At 40.3% G+C, this 21,463-nt stretch overlaps 1 protein-coding gene across 2 annotated transcripts in view; it reads left to right on the top strand.

Moving 5' to 3' along the window:
• The window catches only part of cbsb (cystathionine beta-synthase b), a 62,250-nt gene continuing 40,787 nt past the window's right edge, over window positions 1-21,463 (top strand). For both annotated transcript variants that reach the window (XM_036545867.1, XM_036545866.1), the window contains exon 1: window positions 1-96. The gene's annotated coding sequence lies outside the window, so the exon portion shown is untranslated. The remainder of the gene's footprint in view (window positions 97-21,463) is intronic.

Below are 21,463 nucleotides of genomic sequence, written 5' to 3'. Positions count from 1 at the left end.
TGGCAGAGCTTGTACGAAGCATATTCATCCCAAAGCTACTCCACAACAGTACTTGGAACACGTTGCATCGTATTAGCCGCAGTTTCCTATTAACAGGTAAGTGAGAATTGACTCTGTACTTGAAACACATCGAGTCCTATGGTGCTAATCACATATGATTCCAGGGTAGCAGGTATCGACTTGAGAAAAAACAGTGCGCCTCTTTCTTTCCTGCGCTACCAGTATGCCGGTAAAAGAAGACTTTGATGAAAGAACCTATGATTTTAAGAACTGGCTGTCATTATCAAGATAATGCTACCAGGCTGAAATGCAAAATGGAAATGGTACCGAGCTAATTTTAGTGACTGGGATCGGATAACACGAAGCCAGTCGCTACACTGACATAAGCCTCGAATGAACATGATGAAATAGATTGTACGTCACAGCATCACCACTAGCAGGGTCGGCACGCAGATTAGACATGTGGTATTTCACCATGCCGCTAGCTATTAGTAGCCTAATATAACAGCTATTCATATGAAACCTATATAAACCATCACATGTAGTACCAATGGTATTTGATTATTTGAAAGATCATATGAAGATGTTTGATGCCATATCTAGTCGCTTACCTGGCTGGCTAAATGGGTTATTTTTAATTGGCATGTTAGCTGTCTGATTATTCTTGGTAGCGGTTAGATCTCTACCTAGCAAGCTCCCTTTTAGCTACAGAGCGAGCTACATCATCAAATCGGGCATCTAGGGTAAATACAATATAGCGTTCAGCCAATGGATTAAGACTGAGAGCTCCATTTTAGCGATTTATGTGTAATTGTTTACATGTAGCTCGGTAGAACCAATGAGCTATTTTATTATCATCCATAGCTACCACTATGCAACAGGCTAATCAAGTTTAGTCTTGATTTCACATTGTATATGGATATTATGGGCTGGCTAACTAACCTGTCAGTTTGGTTAGAGAAGTGGCGAATATGTTGATAGAGTGGCTCAGCTAGCTTTCGCCTTTGAAAGGGAAAAGGGGAAGTGTAACTGCGTTTCCGTACAAACGCCAAGCACGAATTCTTAATTTCTGCTCTTTCTTTGGTGGCTGTTTGTTTTGTACCTACTCGGTCAAGCTTTGGTATTAACAGTACTCGACAGTCTACGCGAATGTTCAGGTTTTTTGTCTCCTATCATGGTCGGGTTTAACCTAATTACGCCAGAGGCTTCAATTGTTCAGAAGGACTGGTTAATTGATCGGCTTATTCTGAAGTGTGTCGCTAGCTGATTGGATATGATGCAAAGGGTACGTGTACGTCGTACTAGTGTGGGAAGTGTAGGCAGCTAGCTAACTATACGTAAACATTGCACTTGGTTGCGGGTATATTTCCGTCGGTTAGTTTTCATAAGAATTTTCCAGGTGGGAGAATGCTGTACAGATGATCACACAGCATGTGTTAAAGCGATTATGGCAGTCTTTGTTAAATGTCTGCTCTCCCGGCCTCTGTCACCGCCCCCGGACGCAGATAACACATCGAGTTATCAGGGGTTTTTTTTTCCTCAGTCCTGGAGTCAGCACTAGTGGTGGGCAGTTCGATTCATTTTAGTGGACCGTACAGTCCGAGAAACTGAACCGGGTTTTTGAGTTTTGATTTTTTTTGCACTTCCGGTACGTTTCCTCACTCGTTTCTTCAGCTTACGGCGCTCGCTGAAGCTGTACGTTAATGCTAAAGGCCGTGTACAAATCTAATGTTAATAAAATAATTACTCAAACTTTGCATAATTTCAATAAAGCTATTTATTTCTTCTTTGCTAAGTTCCCTTTATATTTAATGTGTTTCATGTACATTTACATATATATTTATTCAAGTTGTAAATATGTATTTAAAATATCATTGTGCTTATTTTTGTTTCTACATTTAGTTCATACTAAATTCTATTTATATATTGTATTCAATTTTATGTGCATTATTTTATTCAAGCTATTTTATTTTGTATTGTTTGTTAATTCAAGTAGGCCTAATAAACTCATTTTGTTCTGATGTCATTGTTTTGCAAGAACTTTTTACCGTTTTGAGCCTATCCAGTGATTGAAAATGAATTGGATCCGTTATTTAGACAGACCTAGATAAAAACGTTCGGCTTTTCGTCATGCCACAGCCTGGATTTTATGAGGCGAAACAGACCAATTGACCACATCAGTTAAGCATACAATTCGATTTCATTATGCAACAGCCTGTGCGTCTTTAAGCCTCGTAAATCCTTGTTTTCGATCGGGCAAACAAAGTATCTGTGCGCCAATTAAGTTTGAAAAACACAACAACACGAATAGTTAAGATATGTATAGTGTTTAATTCTGGAATATTAAAAGAAGTGCATGTCAATTGAATTGATTTTATTGTTTGTGATTAACTACACAAAAGTTTCTATTTTTCACACAAAAGCAAGCCTGCGTGCCTTTTAGCCTCTTAATTCCTTGATTCCGAACAGTCAAGGAAAGTATCTGCTGGCTAGGCCCTATGGGATACTGAAATTGTTGTATCCACTGAATTGACTGAACCAGAGCCGTTGTTTTTTTTTCTACCGCTCTGCACAGAACAACCCTTTTGTTTGTAATACAAAGATTAAAAATAATTACTTAACTAGGGTAAATGTAAACACTTGTCAAGTTAGTAAGATAATTAGTCTATTTTCTTAACGAGGTGGATGTTACTGCCACCTATTTTTTGGGCACATTATTCCACACTTTCTTGCTCTTTGTTGATTGTTATTAGCCAATTGCTGTGCGCACTGCGTACCGATTGCATGCAGTTGACTGGGAGCATCTGAATTATTGTCGTTCACAACGGTAGTGGCGAGAGCATCAAAATTCGGTTTGGCTGCCCTGCCAACAACGCTGTCGAAGTGGACGTTCTGACGTAGATGAAATAGGCGTTCGGAATATCTGCGTGAAGTTGGCACCCCAAGTATTTAAAAAGTTCGAAATGGTATTACTGTTCGTTTGTGCTACGTTTGTGCCGTAAAAATTTTCGTTTGTGCTGCATTGGTTTTTTAGATATAAACATTGCATCTTTTGGCGATGACGTCACCCAGCACCCCAAGCTTCTCCGAATTGCTCCAAAATGGTCTCGTTCGTTTGTGCTACGTTTGTGCCGTAAAGATTTTCGTTTGTGCTGCTATGGATTTGTAGATATAAACATTATATTTTTGGGCGATGAGGTCACCCAGCACCCCAACCTTGTCCGAATTGCTCCTAAATGGTCACGTTAGTTTCTGCTACGTTTGTGCTGGTTTGCGCCATGATAATTTTCGTTCGTGCGGTCATGCTTTGGATAAACGCTGTACTTCATGGCAAGAATTTTGTGACAACTTCCAGAACGCTGCTTTCTCCATAACGAAGAAAGTGGCTTCTACTGTGCAACGTTTTGCTGGTTGGTGCCCTGAAAAAACTTACATTACATTATTTCCTGATAGGCCTATGTGAGATACAGGATATTTCATGTCATGTAATATTTAATATGTTTAATAAACATAAGCCATACGTGTGTGGTCCTGCAGGTGTACTGGTAATCTTGAATGTCTGTAGACACCGCCCCATTTCATTTTTTTCCTGTACTGTATTTTAACTGCTCTATTTGAGTGTAGAACGCACGAGACCACCTGTGGGTATTTAAGCTGTGGGAACGCGCTGTGTTCTTCAGTTGGCAGTTAACATGAACTGAAGTAAAAAAAAAAAATCAGCCGACCCACAAATATTTGTTCATTCATTCTTTCAGGTGGGTAGATATCACCATAACCACTGCTACACTGTATTATTAGCGTACGTCGTCTGGGTAGTGAAACTGTTACTGTCATGTAGCTCGTTGTTATTACTATTATCGTTTCTATAGCAGAAACGTTAAAATGTTACCGATATGCGTATGGTAGCTTGCTAGCCACTAGCTTGCCATTTACGTTGTCACACCTGGGATCAAAACGAGTAGGAGTGAGTCAGATGTAAGGTTTGCCTGGCTCCACGGATACCAATTCAATGACAATAATCCAATAACAGGCTGTTTTTATGTTACTTACAAGGCCTGAGTTGCATTTGCTAAAAACATAGCAGCACGAACAAATATGTTTAGCCTACGGCACAAACGTCGGGGTACTGGTGACATCACAGACCATAAAATATAATGTTTAGCCTATGTCTTTAAAAAAAATGAAAACATAGCAGCGTAAACAAAACATACAAACGTATAGTTAGTTAGCTAGCTATCTATTTTGGACAATTTGTGAATCATTATACACCTACCCTTACGTTTTACAACATAATTAGCTCTCTCTGAGCCGATTAGGCCTACAACTTTGTCCAGGTTCTAGTGCTGCACGAGCTGCGTTATTCGCGTCAAATCTGAGCTACTGACTAGATGTAAGTAACTTAAAAAGTAGTACAAATATCAGACAGACACCTTTAAGTTATATATAAAGCGCATTTATTTTTGTGTGTTTTATTGCCAGCGTTAATGTATTATTTTTACCTAACGTTAATGACACAACGTTAATTACCTTGACGGCTACTATGTAACTAACGTTAACCAGCTAATTAGCAAATGCAGCTCAGGCCTTGTAAGTAATTAGCTGGCTTAAAAAATAGCTACAAGTGCTTGTCATTGTCAAGTGTTGGATATTTCCAAATAGCGCTGCAACGTAAGTTTACTGGGATCCCGTGTAATGTTATTGCTCTTGGCATTGAAGCGCTCTGTGTAGGTGTTACGCATATGGAGTGTGAGATGACTCCACAGGTGACATATTTTTAATAGGTGGATTCTGAAAGAATGAATGAACAAATATTTGTGGGTGGGCTGATTTTTTTTTTTATTTATTTTTTTTTTTTTTTACTTCAGTTCATGTTAACTGCCAACTGAAGAACACATTGCATCAAAAATGCATTTAAAAGCTTACCTTTAAGACACTACTTGGTCTATGATTTAAAAAATCAAACTTCTCTATTTTGTTTTTCATTTAACAAAAACAGTGATAAAACAGTTTATTCTTCAACATTCAAACAAAAACTTTGAATAAAACAAAGACTTTCTTTGCAGCAAGAGAGAGAGAGACAGACAGAGATAGAGAGAGAGAAAAAGAAAACTGGTGACTGGCAAGTGACTCACAGGAGCAATACATACAGAGCCATTCAGATTTGCTCTAATTCTTCTCCTCCCTATTCAAACTTGGCATTTTTTTTCTCTTAAGGCCTCACCTATTCCTTAATGAGTGAGAGAGAGAGAGACCAACAGTGAGACAGAGAAAGTGAGAGAAGAGACAGAAAAAGATAAAGGCAAAAAAGAGGGAAAGAATGAGTGAGAACCAGGTGAGAGGATTGCCATTTTCACAAGCAGTGAAATTTGTCACATAGGTTTAAACAAAAATTTAGAATAAAACAAAGACTTCCTTTACATCTGAAAATCATCCAGGTCTTCTGATTCATTTTTCTACATTTTTAGGTTTTTTTTTAGAAACAGCAGCATGTTTACATTTTTCCCCTTCAGTCGGTTTCTCCGTTGGCTTATCAGTTCTCCCATCTTGGAAAAAACTCCCTCTGCGGGGACAGAGGAAGCAACGATGCCCAAGTATTTTCGCTGCAAGTCTACTTAGGGATGGGAAAGTTTGTTCATGCTCTTTCCACCAGTGTAACGGGTCTTGGTCTCGGAGAATTACCCTTTCCTCTAAGTAGCGACGCATCTCAATGAGCGCATCAGTGCCTGCTGAGCGGTACTGTTGGGCTGACAGAGCTTGAGTGTCAAAATGCGACCATAACCCTCCTTTTGCTGTGGATGTGGTAGAGCTTGATGTAAGTACAGAAGACACTGGGGAGGCAGAACTTGGCACAGACATGGAGGCAGTGCATGGTGCTTGTGACATAGGCTCATGAATTTCTTGCATTTCTGTCAGAATTTGTCTTTTTACATTTTCCACGTTGTCTTGGCTGTGAAATGCAAGGTTTTTAAAACGGATGTCTAGGAATGTGCAAGCAGCAAGACTGTGAAACGTCTCAATGCCACGGAATCACCGTTGGCACTGCTATAACGGTTCTCTGGAAAGTGTGTTTCCTTGACACTCCGTGGCTGCAGCTGCTCTCAAAAGTAGAGACGCAAGAGGGATCACCTTCGACATGGACACATATTTTGCTGCAGAAGTTTCTCGTGTTGCCTCTTCGAACGGTCTCAGGGCCTCAAAGGTTGGCTGGATCAAGTCCAGCTCTTCAGTGCTTAAGCAGAGGGCATTCTTTCCAAGTACACAAAGTGCGGTGACGACTGCTTCCCTCTGCTCCTGAAGTCTGTCCAACATATAGAATGCAGAATTCCACCTTGGTTCTGCTGACTGAGCCAGTTTATGCTCTGCCACGTTCAGCTGCTTCTGTATGTCTGTGAGTTTCTGCATGGCTTTCGTGCTGTGGTGGAAAAATGATACAATGCTACTGCATTTTTCCAAGAGCTGAACAATTGCAGGGACAGCTTTAATGGCATCTTTGACTACCAATTTCAAGGTATGGGCGAAGCAGGGGTAGTGCATCCACCCAGCGTTGTGTACCGCAGAGACATTGGGACCATTGTCTGTGACAGCTGCTAGCACCTGAGTTATGCCCCATTCATCTGTGATTTTTTTTAGCTCTAAACTAACTACTTCTAAAAGAAATTCTTCCATTTGCCAGTTGTCAACAAAATGACATGTTACAGCCAAATCGGCCTCTGTGGACCTCGATGTCCACATATCTGTGGTCAGAACCACGCTGTTCGCATGCTGTGTCTTCACAAGTGCAATGAAACCCCTGTCCTCTGCAACTGAAATAGGCTGGAGGTCCTTGCATATCATCTCTCCAAGGCGTCTTGTAATAAGTATGGCTCTTGGAGAGCTATGCTACATGTAGTTTAATCTTTGTGCCACTAAGCCTTTCATAAAAGCTTAAATAGGCCTAGGCCTAGTTTCACCAAGTAGCCACAGACAGTTAGAATAGGCCTACTTAATGACACATTTTGAATGAAACTACAGTCATTCCAAAATCTCTTAATATCCACCATTAGATAAAATTGATAAAAGTGTGCTAATGATGACTTATAAAAGAGTAATATTCATTGTAGATGGCCTTTTCTCTTCAGATATCAGCAAGACGTGGCTTTAAAACATATTTGTTTTTCTTTTTGAAAATGTGTCCTATATAGGCCTATAGCTTCACATAGCCTACATCTAACAGTAGCCTAAAGCCTACTGACTGCAAAACATGGGCTTATATGTAGGCCTAAACTAATCTACGCCAATACCATGACTAGGGTTTCATACAATACATATCCTGCATTTTTCCTTAGTTTACATTATCAGTAATATTTTTTTAAAAGCACAGTACTGCCTGTTGTAGCAACTCAAGCATTAAGCAGTAGTGGTGTTCAAAATGATTCTTTTTAGTGATTCGGTTCCTTTAGTTCCGTTCAATAAAATGATTGGAATCTTTGACTCACCGATTTGTTCATTCCCATATCCGGTTGGGCAGCCTACAAATCTGTAAATAGTTTTATTGCTTTTTAAAAATTACTCCATTATTAGCCTACTCTGCGGCAAAACAGTACGTGTGAAACCAAATGTCAGTGAAATTAATAATTAAATTGTAATATTCATTATGTGACCTGCACCATGCTATTTAAACAATCATGCAGCCGTAAAGTATACTTCGTCTTTAGGAAGGTGATAGAACCCCACATTTTAACATGTATAACAGCCTAAGTACATGTCATTTGCTAAAACTAAAAAAAAAGCACTGAGGAAAAAAGAGCCACGCTTATATCCGAAGCGAAAAACTTGCGTAGGCTTATGCATCACATTTATGTTTTGTTTTGTAGCCTACTATGTTGATTTGTCAGCATTTAGTAATAAGGACTTTATTCACATTAAAGGGAAATGTGATGTCAACATTAAATAAATTGTAGCCTACATAAAATTGCAGTTAAGATATGATAAACAAGAACTGTGATACATTATCTGCACCTAAAATATGCTGCTGTTAAAAATGTAAATATAAAATAATATTCCAAGTAGTTCAGCAAAATAATATTTAATAATATTTTTAATTCCTATAATAATGTCATGGAAGTGCTCTGATTCCTTTTGCATCATCACAGTCAATGTCGGATGTAGCCCAAGCTTGTTATACTGAGAACTAGTGATTCTGGCAACACGTAGTCACCAGATCTTCATAGTCAGTGACTCTTTTGAAGGGAACGGAACTGGTGCACTGGGAACTTGTCAGCATAGTCAGTGAATTTTTGGAGTCTGAAGGAACTGTTGTACTAAGAACCTGTCAACAGTTCATCAGGTCAGTAGGGGGAGTGTAGAGTCTTCGTAGTCACCTGATCTTTGGTATTGTCCCACATCGTCAGCTGTGCCGAGATGGCCAGTGGGAGGTGATTCGAGTGTTTTAGCATTTCAGCCATTGGCTAGTTGTCGTCATGAACGCACTGCTGATACAGTTTTGTGATAGGCTGCTTCATGGACAGACCGCATAGCTAATATCCACTGGAGGGAGAGTTATAGCTGCTATGCCAGTTAATCAGTGCGCATGTTTGCAAAGAGGAAGGAATGAATCTTTTAGACTAGTGATTTAGTACACTCAGTTCACCTCAAAGATTTGTTCAAAAAGATTTGTTCGTTCATGAACTGCACATCACTATTAAGGAGTTAATTTTACATCAGAAGTGAAATCACTTAAATAGCTAACCAGTAAACCTATATAGTTAAGTTGTACGCAGCGGCAAGTTTTTTGGAACAAACGGAAGCAGCACCTGCTAACTCGGGGTTCTGGTATCGGGCCAAGTGTGTGGCAAAAGGTATTTTATTGTCTGCACTGGAAGCGGCCCGATTCGTAAGCATGTGGTATACCACACTCGGGCCACATTCAAGCCGAGTGTTCAGGCCAGATCTGGACCTAGATTCAAAGCCAGAGTTTGGCTGAGTCGGGTGGCTGTAATCGAGCTGCATTCGGCCCGCGTATTTTTTGCTACTTGGGAATCTTTCAAATGTGAAGGTAAGAAATCGATCGATGAAGGAAAGAAATGAGCAATTACATGTTTGGGAACAAAATAAACTAATTAAAAGCCATTTGCGTTAGGGGTCGACCAATATGGTTTTTTTCAGGGCTGATACCAGTATAAATTATTAGTAATTAAGGAGACCGATATTTGGAACTGATGTACATTTGCAGTAAAATGAAAATCTTGGTGTCAAATTTTAGAATAACACAAACTCCAACACAAAACTTCATTGAAATGCCTTTAAGCATATGTTTAATTTAAAGAGAACTTTTCAACGTTGTCTTAAAACAAAAAGTGCAGGGAGCTCCCAGCAACATTTCTTATAAAGTTAACTGAAAATTTCAATAAAAAATAAATAATTAAATAAACAAAATAGATGCAGTTCCATTACGTCTAAAGTCTCTAATAACAATATCCTGCACTTCTCTACAAGAAACAGAGTCAGAGACAGGTTCAGGACACACTTCAGTAACGTTACAAGTAGGGATGGGCATTTCAAGCAAAAATACTATTCGATATTCACTGGGAACTATTCGACCATTCTTCGAAGACCCCCCCCAATTGCACTGGCACCAACGTTACTCAAAGATAGATCTATCGCTACATAAATAAACTCTATTATCTTGTTATAGTTAACTGTATATCACTGCAACAACGTGCATTATTTGGGCATTTTCAGTGTAACTGGGAAACTGGGCATGGTTGTCATAATAGATATAGATCATAAGATTGTGGTGTTTTTGCAACTTCAGCATAGAGGATTGTGATGTTGCAACTTCGGCAATATCTGCTGCCTTACCTTTGAAACACAGCTCTGCTTGCTCACCGCAGCTGCTTCAGTCTGCAAATGCGTTCTTCTGTGCCCGTCTGTGGTACAGTAGTCTTCAGTGTTGATAGACTATTACTCATGACGTGTAACCAATCAGATAGCGCTGTGGACGGGACATTGCTCGAGACCACAGAGTGGTGATTACAGACATAGAGAGATGGCTGCATCAGAGCCAAAGTAGCGCATTTTAAAATTAATTTATTTTATCGGATATCAGATTAAAAAAAAATAATGATGCCGATAATCGTAAAAATGCTAAATATCGGATCCGATAATTGGCCAGGCAGATAATCGGTCGACCTCTAATTTGTGTGATGTGACTTTTGTATTGATGCTAAGTACTAAGTCAGATTTTAACATGCAGTTTATACAACACATTTACTAGTCTTGGTCTTTAATTAACATAACGTTAATTTGTGTGTAGCCTACATTAATTGTCAACCTCTCCTCCATTGTGCTTTGGAAATAATGTTTGGTGGGAACAAAAGTTTACATGGTTGTGTTCTCTAGAATTCTCTAGAGCGGAGCACTTCTATTCCGATTGATTCCCACCGAACCGCGTCAAAGCTCATTACCATAAAGTGGCCTGGACTTCAACTTTATTCTGACGCCCACACCGCCCAAGACGCGCCACCAACGGTCATTGCTGCTGCTCGCTGCCGAGAGACACTGGCTCACATGAATGAATGACTTCCAGTCGCTTTGACGCCCTCGCCGCTCCTGGTGTGAACCTAGGGTTAGAAAAAAAAGAATGACTCAGCTGGTGAACCGGTACAAACAACTCACTAAAAAGAGTCGTTCAAAAAGAATGACTCGTTCGCGAACTGTACACCACTAATCAGCACCTCTCCCAGTTTGTCTGGTAGAATTGTACATCTTTAAAGGAAGTATGAACCACATTTGTTTGAGTATAAACTGAGATGTCTTGGATGAAATTATTAGTTCTTCTTGTGCCTTTTACTCCATGAACCTGGTATTTTACTTTTTCCATTCAACATGGAAACAGTGGGATTGTTGGATTTAGCTTTAGGGATTTCTGTGTGTTGTGCAAGGGGAAGTGGTAGCAGGTGAACATGATTCTGGTATTCCAGATTTACTGAACAAATCTCTGTAGTAGATAGTAGATTAAAACTCGCCTAAAGGAGCCGAGTTGGCAAGAGTTGGCAGTATTGACCCATTATGATGAACTTTGTTGCATTTATGTAACCCAAGCATGTATCAAGTACAGCAGTAAATGGCATGTTTGATATCTGATGCAGCAAAATGACACTAATACTGGAAACATATTTTATGATATAGCAATCATTTGTTCTCATGGAAATGTTTAAAAATTAAGAGGTTGATGCTTGTCACTCAGGCTATCAGGCTGTGGTTGTTGTTTGCATTCAGAAATAACAGCACCAAGGAGGATGGTCAATTTGTTTTTATCAGATGAGACATGAACATGTGCACTTTGAATGAAACATTTGTGGAGCAGGACCTCTCGCTTTGCTGGAGAAGAGCAGCTCTACCTTGGGCCATTGTAGCTCACTGTATGAACACAGCCTGATGTGTCTGTGTCAGCCAGGCTCCAGTCAGTGTGTACTGCCCCTACCAGTCTCCCTTAGTTTTCTGTCTGCCTGTTTTGCGGGCATGCTTCAGATCTGGAATGGTTCTTCCATCCTCAGAACGCTGTCAACCAAAGTTGACCACAGATATCAAAACCCTCTGGTTAGAACTGAGAACAATGTGGGAAGTTACCAGTAGGCATGTGCAGAGAGCCCAGTATTTGTATTTGTATCTGTATTTGTTGAGGCAGCAAAATTATCTGTATTTGTATTTGTATTCGAATAAAAGTGGAAATAGGTGTAACAATCCTGTTTTGTTGTTGTTTTTATTATACTTCTAATTTTAGGATGTTAAAGTGTTAATATAAGTGTTCTTGAGCCTGTCAAACTATAGATCTTGCTGTCTCAATCCATGTTAAGTAGGGTTGGGCCGATGGATGATGCCATCGTCCATCGCCGATGGCTGACAGATATCACAGCGCACCCTGCCACACACACACTATAATTCCAGTGTCTCTGCTATAATGTAGAAAAATATATCTATTACTTATTTGTGGGGATTTCCCGGGGATCAACTTGAGCCGTAGAACTGATTCATTGCATCATAGGCACAACCATTGTGGAAAGCTTTCTTTTCTGCAGGTCAACACTGGGGCACATAGTTCTCAGAGATGTGTGGAATCCTCTGCTTGTTATAAACTGTTAAGACACAATTGATCCAAATGATCTCTTTGGTCTAGGTGTACTTGTTAATTTCAGTTCAATCCTAGAAAACCAGTAGGATCTGAACTGGACTGCATGCAGCCCTGCTTCAGCCCTCACAGCAGTGACACCCATCCCATGCCTTCGAGCCTGTGTCTTTGCTTGAAGAAGGCTCGAGGCTGTGTCTGGGTGGGGTGTAGCTGCACGTATACCGAGCCCCTTTAACCTCTTTTCCATTATTAGAAATGGAATGCACAGGAAGTAACACTTATGGCCTACTTTTTCCTGGTCTTGCCCTACTCAAGTGTAGCATAGTGGTTAAGGAGCAGGACTCGTAACCGAAAGGTTGCCGGTTCGATTCCCGCTGGGGCACTGCTGCTATACCCTTGGGCAAGGTACTTAACCCACAATTGCCTCAGTAAATATCCAGCTGTATAAATGGATAACATTGTAAAGAACTGTAACCTATGTAAGTCGCTTTGGATAAAAGCGTCTGCTAAATGAATAAATGTAAATGTACAGTGAGTCAGGCTTAAAGGGAGTACCAGGTCCTGTAGTGGTGAGAGGGCCATTTAGCTCATTCTAGTTTCAGTAACACCTCTGCTGCCATGGTGAGATGCTCCCACTGGTGTGCAGCATAGCTGCCCCCCCCTTATGTAGATAATCTGCAGCTGGGGTGACATGTGAACCACCTGCTGTCACACTGTCTCCCCACTCATAGGACCCATTTGGCATCTGGAGGATCGTGTTGCAGACGTCTGCTGACTGATTTTACATGTAAATAACTGTCAATAGTAGTCATGGACAAATTAGATGTAAGAGTTCTGGGAGCAGCAGTAGCAGAAGTAGTGGGAATGGCAGAAAGGCTAATTGCAGGGAAATCCTGTTGTTATTCTATTGGCACAGTGTGGGCTCCAGCAGTTTCATCGTGCTCAGGATTATTCCATGACCACTCAGCCAAGCTTGCTCTGATTTTTCAGAGACATTCTTAAATGGCTGCTTCGGTCTGGAATGAATATAATGGGTAAGTTAGCCTGTCTCTTGTCAGATACCTCTAAGCATACACTTGGGCGGGGACAGCATGCTGTCCCAAAAGGGGGTTTGGGTGCTTTTTCGCGTAGAAAAACGCAAAGGAGGTACATTCTTAAATTGTTGGCCTGTATCCATCATATCTGGAGGCAAGCCAGCATCCAATCCTGTGGAGCTGAGACTGGTCTTAGGGCTTTGAGTGAGACTGGGTTATGTGTGGGTCATGGACCATGTTAAAATGCCACAAAATGTCCATGATGGTTTGGATTTTCCTGAAATTCAGTCCATAGAAAGGTCCTTTGGAGGAAGGATGTTTGCTATATTTGACTTTCATATATAAAAGGCTTCTTCTTCACCAAATTCTGAAATACAGTCTCAGGGTTCCAAATAAATACCTGCCAGGTAGCAACAGATTTTCTCTTTGGTGGCATGCAAGGATGCTAGCCACTCTGGTATGTGAGTTTTTGCATTAATAAATATATAAAATGATCATGGCTTAAACACAAGCTGCCCAAACACACACCCTTTTCAGCAAGAGTTAAAACACAATACTGTTTGGTACTATTACTAGCTAGGTAGTTAGCTATGGGGTGCCAAATGTAACAGACCTTTTTTTCATGGACAGAATGCCTTCTGTGCTACGAAACGCATAAATTCATTACAAAACCATATAGCATCGTAAAATCTTTTGTCCACGAAAAACACAAACTCATTAGCATTGTGTCCATGAAATATTGAAAAGGCATTCCGTCCATGAAAGCAAAGGCTGCTGGAACTTTCATAGACATCAATGTTTTGCTTTCGCAGACAGAATGCCTTCTGTGCTAGAAAACGCATAAATTCCTTACGAATCCATTTAACACTGTAACGCGTAAAACCACGAAAAACACAAATGCGTTAGCATTGTGTCCACGAAATACTGATGTCTACGAAAGTTCAAGCAGCCTTTGTTTTCGTGGACGGAATGCCTTCTGTAACTGCGGAGTCTTGAAATATATTGTGCTAAATCCCTTTCGTGCACATCATACTTTCAGTAATATAGCAAAACAGTTAAGTGAACAAAATGAACATTCGATGGCACGGAATGATGATAGTATAGCGCATTCTGCATTTCGTGCCACAGCAGCATAAATGCTGGCCTAGGACATTTGGTACGTGGACAGAATTACTTTTGTCTACAAAATGAGTTTCTTTTGTCCACATAGTGCGAAGTGCATTCCACCTTTTGTCCACAAAATGAAAAACACAATGGTCAATTCAGTGCACAAGAGAAATTTTCCGTTTTGTTTTCTGTGCACGAAAGTATGTGCTCTCTTCAATAATTCGTGGACACAATGCTAACGTGTTTGTGTTTTTCGTGGACAAGAGGCGTTACGGTGTTATATGGTTTTGTAATGAATTTATGCATTTCGTAGCACAAAAGGCATTCTGTCCACGAAAAAAGGTCTGTACATTTGGGGCCCCATAGCTAACTACCTAGCTAGTAATAGTACCAAACAGTATTGTGTTTTAACTCTTGCTTTTAGCTGTAATATCATCTTTCTGGCTAGCTAGGTAATTACCTGGACTCTTTGTAGCTTGTCTAACATTTTGGTTCTGATGGAATTGATTTTCAAGTGCTTAATAAACTACCACATAAAGAAAGATTAATATAAATTATCAATGAGTTTGAATTAAAATTGGTAGTAAATAACATAATAATTGAAGATGAAAAGAAAGGCGTTTGACTATGGAGCACTTTTAGGAATAAAAAGTATTGCTTGTTTTGGAAGATAACTGAAGAAAGTCATGGTTAGTTGATCCACAGTAATACCCCAACTTAAAATAAATGACAAGCTGTTTGATGCAGAATTTCAAAGAGAACTGTCTATTTTGAATATACATTTTTCAGTGACCTGGTCTGTGAATTTAAGATAAGTTGAAGTAAATAACAGTTGTGGTGTTGTGCAACAGCTCTGTACAATTCTAGTATATTTGAAAAATGCAATAAATTATTTTGGCTCATGAAAAATTCAACTTGCTGTTTTCATGTACAGAGAGGGAGCCACTTAGTGCTGATCACAGTGGAGTTCAGCATATCCCCCTTGCATACAATGTGTCTTAATTGAAAAAGTCTCTGGGATTCCACTCTGAAACCTGCTGCATCTGCACAATACAGTCCTTACTACAACAACAATGTTAAAAGTAGAGGTGCACCAATCCACTTTTTTTCAGTTCTGATCCAATTCCGATACCTGAATTTGGATATCTGCCGATACCGATACAGATCCGATACCAGAGCTCTTTTTTCTTGAATATTATTATTATCATTATTGTTGTTGGTATTATGTGTAAGGTTACATGAGGCTGTAGGAAACCACACAGCACTTCTTATTAAAAGAGCAAAAAATATACAAAAATGCATTAAATTTAAATGTATTCCAAAGCAATTTATTTGAACTGTAGTTTAACCCTTTCGCACGTAACTCATTCTTTATGCTATGTAGTGCGCGTGTTACGTTACATGGTTCATAGTGTTTTCATTAGCGTTATTAAGCTTCTCATAGTTTTCAGTTAGCATTTGATATACATTTTTAATGTTGAATTGCTAATTGCTTGAATTGCTTTTAATGCCAAAATTAGCTAGAATTTTAGAATTCTAGTTTTCTGATTGCACCAGTTTTAGCATACGCGCTAAACAGTTAATCACACTGGTATGACTGTATGTGCGAAAGGGTTAAATGCTCAAAAATATGTTCCCATGACTGTTGCATTTGACTATGTTAATGTCGTCAAAATCATCACTGAAACACATGCCAATGGATTTTCTGATTGGCAGATAGTATATATGAAAAAAAGGAAGGAATAGTCGAAACTTCATATTGAACAGCCAAATCCGATTTGACTGACAGATCGGGTACAGCCGTAGTATTATACGATGCAGCACAACTTCCACCTCTCAATGTGGCTTTGCATGCATTACAAGTTGCAGTCTTGCTTTTCTGTGGTTCGGGACTAAAATATCTCCGAACTAAGGACATGTTTAGTTGATAGCCAACTGTTAACATTACTAGCTCAGTTGCAGACTAATCCAGCACTCCGCCTGTGCATCTAACTCATAGAATTTTGGGAGAAAAAAAAAATATGTGGACTACTGGATATCTTTGTAGAACCGTTTAATTACGAATTAATTAATTTGTGCTACAGCATTTTGGCTATGGGCTTAAAATTGCATTATTAGGCAACATATATATGATTCATAAAAACATCATAGTATGGAATCTGGATCCTGATACCTTTGTCGTACCAGCATTCAAAAATATTCTTGCCAACACTTTTGTCTGCTAAAAATGCCAGTAATTTGGAATAGAAATGGAATAGAAAGATGCCTTAAATGTGTTGGGGGAATATATGCAACCCAAGGTGACTCGTTCTCCATACAAGTATCCTGTAACCAAAACGTATCTCCCCTCAGAGTCTTTAATATGTTTCTCTATTGTAAAGGGTAGCCTTTTATGAAACAGAATTGCTACTCCTTGGCTCCTGGAGTTGAAGGAGGAATGTAAGACTTGGCCAACCCAATCTCTTCTCAATTTTAAATTCTCAATATCAAATAGGTGAGTCTCCTGTAAGAATGTGATCTGCACCCTTTCCTTTTTAAGTAATGACAAAATTTTACACCTCTTAATTGCACTCTTAATTCCCTTAAGTTCCACATAACCATTTTGGTGACACTCATCTGAAGTATATTATTGTATGTAAAGCAATAGCAATAACGTAAATATAGCCTTGGTGTACATGCAAGTCTGTAGACACGATCGTATCACAGATACGTGGACAAATAACGTAGAAAAACACCCCAAGGGTATTACTAAGGCATGTGATGCCAAGAGTGGTCATCGCCAGGGAGAGATCAAAAACAACTAAAATTCTCCCCATCCCCCCCGCTCGCATATCTAACAGAAAAAAATGCTGATGGTTCAGTTCCGCTAAACATAGCACCAGGACTGCAAAGAAATAAAGATGAGCAAATAGCAAGCTAAGTTCTATATAAGATAGAGTAGCTTAGCATGTCAACAGAAAACACATTGAGTAGCTCAGATTTGGCACCACGGAAGTTAGCCTGCATATGAACTTATGCTTAACGCAAATTAGTCTATTGCCTAGCGTACATGGATTACAATACTGAAATCATAATAGGCCACTGAAAGATTACACTTTACACTGAAAGTCATCTATCCCAAAACGATCACAGTTAGCTTAGTTAGCTCATCGGGTTAGCCCAATGTGTCCAGAAAATGTTGTGCGTCCTCTGCTCTGTCAAATTTTTGTTCAGTCCCTTCATCTCACACGATGAAGTTGGCAGGGAAGCGCATTACGAACTTAATGTTCTTATCCATATCATTAAACGAATGTTGCTTCTCTCTGACCGCAGTGGATAGATCATGTTGAAAATATGTGACCCTGCACGCTCTATGTTCCGTTTCTTCGCAGCTGACAGAATCCTCAGCTCGTCTCTCGGATTGTGGACCTTGATAAACGGCGGCCGCGGCTGGTTGCTCCTCTGCCCAAGTCCCCGATGTGCTTGGTCAATCTTGAAGCACCCCTTTGTAGTGGTTAAACCTGAGCAGAGTTGGCAGCCAGGTCTCAAAGAACTGAATGGGGCGGTCGCCCTCTACACCTTCCTCTAGCCGAGTATTCTGATGTCTCGTCTGCTTTGGTTTTCAGCGTTATCTAACTGTTCCACCATAGGCACTTGCTTCTTCTCCTGTGGGGAAGCATAGTGGTTAAGGAGGAGGACTCGTGACTGAAAGGTTGCTGGTTCAATTCCCCAACTGGGGCACTGCTGTTGTACCCTTGGGCAAGGTACTTAACCCTGAATTGGCTCAGTAAAATATCCAGTTGTATAAATGGATAACATTGCAAGTCGCTCTGGATAAGAGCATCTGCTAAATGCCAATAATGTAATAATGTAATGTAATCTCACTGAGGTGATGTTCAAGGGTAGCTATGTGATCCTCCACAGTGGGGACATGCTGTTCTGTTTTGTCAGCAAATTTAGACTTTTTGCTCCATGACATCCATTTCCCGTACCATAGCAGACATGTCCAAAGAGCCAGCTTCCATTGTGCTAATGTTAGCTGGTGTAGCTGATGCCATTGAAGTGTGGTCAGTTATTTTTGGCTGAGTTTGTCTATGTTTTTCCTTCTGTGACAGACCCCCAGGCAAGTTGTTATGTTGATAATAAATTATTGGAAATGAAATTAGGCATTCTGAGCTGATTAAAGTATATAAAATAATATAACACTGCAAAAAATCCAAATCTCACCAAGCATATTTGTCTCTTTTCAAGTCAAAATATCTCTTTACACTTAATATAAGACACAGTCACCAAACAAGCAAAATTTCCTTGAGCTACAAGGACTTGTTTTTAGACGGTGCATGTTGAATATCTTGTTTGGTGAAACTGTCTTGAAAACATCTTACTTTGAGTGGTATATCAAATTAAGCAAGCCTTTTTGACAAGTCAGAAGGTTTTTAAACTGCATGACACAAAAACACTTCCTAATACCAGTTAAAAATGGATCAAAATTAGTTTTTTCCCACCTAATTTTAAGATCCCTTTCAAGAAATCTTAACAAGTGTATTTCCACTAGTTCCATTGGCAGATTTTTTCACTTATTACTAGCAAAAAACACCTTGTATTAATTATTTTATTTCTTATTTTTGAAGGGCTGTTTTTTGCAGTGAAGGGACTGGGAGCTCTGCAAAAACACAGCCCTCAGCCAGCCATCCTCTCATGACCCCCCCTCCAGAGGACCTTTCTATGTACTAAATTTCAGGAAGATGACATTTTTTGGGGGGCACAGCAGGTTCTGTAGAGCCACTGAGCGGGAAAGAACATTTCTGTGTCAACTTTCCTAGATTTCTGCGAAGACTGCTTTGGGGGCGTAAACTGATATGACAGCACTGTTCTTCTAGAATGGGCTGGGAAGCTTCTGTTACTCTCTTTGTGGTCGTGTGACTGAGGGATTCTTCACTGGCTTTTTAGAGTGTAATACATGGGTCTGCTCATGTTTCTCTACACTGGGTAGCAATAAGCACCCACCCATGGTCTGAGGCTATGCCTTAAAAAGACAAGTCTGTTTATGGGTATGTACTCAACCTACTGTCACATGAGGAATTGCTAAACAGTAGGTACACTCTTGTATGTGGGGGCAGAAGTCTACTGTTCCATTAGTTTGATGCTTTTTAGTCTTTTGGATTGGTGACTTTTAAATGCAAACATCTGTTGTGAACTGGAAAGTAATTAGTTATTCATGTCATCATACCACATAGCTGCTGTTTGCTCTGTGCTGATAGCACTGCAACAAAGCAGGTACCACAATGTGTGTGATGTGGGCCCTGTGTAGAGAATGCTGAAAGGCCACAAACCACCCTGGCAGGAATGCCAGTGCCCAATCCTTTGTCATCACTCAGCGGCTTAGTATTGCTTGATAAGAGTTCTGCATTGAAGCTGCAACAGGAGGATCAATCGCGCAGCTGCTGACCCTTTGTGTGAGCATGCAGTGCAGTGTTAGCCTTTAGCGGTTGTGGGGTTTGTGAGAGGCAAGCAGTAAGGGCCTGACCAGGTTTGACCTTTAGGTGTATGGGGGGGATGGGCTCCTGACACCTGGCGCTGCGGCTCAGAGCTGCATGGGACAACTGCCAGGAAGAGGAGAGCCAAACCATAGTGCAGAGGTGACTGCTCCTGTTGATGCTCCTCAACTTTTAGCTGGGAGGTGTTTAGCAGTAGCACTAGTGCTCAGGCGGTCAGCCAGAGGAATACATCAGTAATCAGGCATTCAGTCAGATGTTGTGAGATGTCAGTGGGGCTTTGATGCAGGAGGTTTTAAGGTGTCTGTCGGTTGTCTCTGGGATTTCTGTCAGAGTGAAGGCTTGCACAACAGGAAGGACTTTCCTTGCTTGGTCTACATGCAAGACCCGCAGAGAGAGCAGAGATACAGAGTTACACCATTCCCATCACTGAAACATGGGAAGGGCCCTTCCTCTTTTATCCTTCCCAGGTGCCAAGATAGGTACCAGGTATGCAGTGTCACCTGTTTGTGTGACTGATTATCTGTTATCTTTTTCCCAGCTTCCTATGGAATTTCATAGAGTGCCTTCACTCAGAACAGCACACTGCTGATCAGGCAAAGCTGACACTATCCAATATTTTATCACACTGTGGATATCTGTGCACTTTGAAATGTATTGTATAACTATTTTTAAGGGGTTACATTACTGCATGGGCTTCTTGAGAAAGTCATGTAAGCTGAAGAGGTGACTGTTCTCAATTATGAAACATTAAGTAAATGTTAGTCCATAATGAATGTTGCTGCCAAACAGTGAGACATGACCACGTGATGTAATGCATGCAGGGGCCTCATAGGGCTGAAGCCTGTTTAAATGCCATCACACAAGAGGCACCAGAGTGAGTCGTGTAAAATGGAGATAATCGATGGAGGGTGCTTCTTTTGTTCACATTTGCACGCTGTTCGCCTGCATTCGGGCTGACATGGTTGTTACAGTTCTACTGGGGGAGATACAGAGCTTACTGAAGAGTGCTTGGCATACTGTAGTGCACACATGAACTTGTGAGGGGGCACCCATGTGTAAACCCACCTCAGTCTGACCATGACAAACCTCTCAGTTTTGCAGTCATGCAGGAAATGGAGGGGTAACCAGAAATATGATTTGTCCTCAGAAATCGCTTGCTGAGGAAAAACATCCTATCTGAGCTGGACAGTACAAATTTAAAGGAATGGGTGAGATCAGTAAATGGATGCAAATGGATGGGTCAGTGCATGGAAGCTAAATACGTCCTACTATGGTGCTGAACTTTTAAATGTAAGCATTGGCCTTAGTTATAAATGTTTACTAGCAGTCCAGTATATTATATTATATTATTTATGTTAGAGATGTCCGGATACCACTTTTTCACTTCCGATACCGATACCGCAGCTTTGGCTATCTGCCAATACTGACATCAGTCCTTTGTTTTACTCTTGTACAAATAATAATAATAAAAAAAAATATATGGAAGCACTTTGCTCATGATGGCCAATTAGCCACCTAAAAACATCTCACTGAAATGGAGAAACAAATACTTCCCCAGTATATGGTCCACAACAACAGTAGGTTATGAAAGACTGCCACAGTGCAGCTATGTGCAAATCACAGTAGTCAAAATTCAATTCAATTCAATTTTATTTGTATAGCGCTTTTTACAACACAAGTTGTCACAAAGCAGCTTTACATTGATCCCAGGCCTGAGACCCCCTGAGAGCAAGCCT

Source organism: Megalops cyprinoides, chromosome 14 (assembly GCF_013368585.1).
Source record: "Megalops cyprinoides isolate fMegCyp1 chromosome 14, fMegCyp1.pri, whole genome shotgun sequence".
In the NCBI taxonomy this organism is placed as follows: domain Eukaryota; kingdom Metazoa; phylum Chordata; class Actinopteri; order Elopiformes; family Megalopidae; genus Megalops; species Megalops cyprinoides.
This window is presented reverse-complemented; position numbering and strand designations above follow the sequence as displayed.